Raw genomic sequence first — 1,111 nt, forward strand, 5'->3', positions numbered from 1 at the left:
TGGAATCAACTAGAAAACATAGGTACATTGCTAAGGAACAAGTACTAAAAGGTGGGAAAGAAATGGGAAAGACTGGCGTCCCTGGCGCTCTGAGAGGCGCGGGGCGCAAGAGGGAAAAGTTCAGAGACTTCCCTGGGGCGCGCTGGCTGGTGCGGCGCCCCAAAAGTGAAAGTTCAGATCCCTCTTTGGGGCGCGCTGGCTGGCGCGACCCCCCATCCCTATCCCCAGATGTTTGATGACTTTTCTTGCTCGTTTTTCATCTCTAAACCCTCTAAACTTCAATGGTTCTTTCCCCAAACACTTAGAATCATTTGTACCCTCAATATACATCAGATTCTACTCGAAAAACACAAGTAACAACATGAATCAATCTCAAGAAAACTCCAACAACACAACCCACAAGAATTCAAACGAATTTCATCAAGAACTCAATGATTTACTTTCAAATCTAATAACTTCGCTGAAATTGAATCATGATTGGCGCGTGGGTGAACTAACCCAATGCTATGTGATCTCACATACCTTGTAGGGATCACCCCTGACGAAATCCATAAGCTAAACTCGATGATCTTGATGAATCTTGCTTCTCTTCTCCTTTCTTTTCTTTTCTCTTTTCTCCAAGCCCTAGCGTATTTTGGTAAAAGCGTAAACTGATCTAATTCTGATTAGACTCTAACTTAATTACCAAAAACGAAATAAAATAGTTGGGCAAGGAAAAGACCAAATCCGGATTGGACATTCCTTATTTCAACAACCCAACTTCCAAAGGGTAAAAACTCACTCATACGAACTTGGAATCGTTCAAACTCAGCGGCGTTGGAAAGATCATTCCAAGAGATTTCCTACCATATCTGGATGTACCTATAAATCATTCTGAGCTAGAAGTTATGGCCGTTTAAAGTTGGCCAAAACTCAACTTATTCTAACTTCACAAAATTTCCAAATTTTCATTCTTTCCAAAATTGACTATTTCCAATTATTAGCTTCTTCCTAGTTATTTCAAATTGCGATATGTTACATATACCCTTTATACTAACCGAAATAGACGTGTCATAATCTTATCCACCGACCCGATATTTATTAAATATCGGATCGACAGATAAAATTGCGC

This window comes from Solanum tuberosum, unplaced genomic scaffold, assembly GCF_000226075.1.
Source record: "Solanum tuberosum cultivar DM 1-3 516 R44 unplaced genomic scaffold, SolTub_3.0 scf00185, whole genome shotgun sequence".
Classification (NCBI taxonomy): Eukaryota; Viridiplantae; Streptophyta; class Magnoliopsida; order Solanales; family Solanaceae; genus Solanum; species Solanum tuberosum.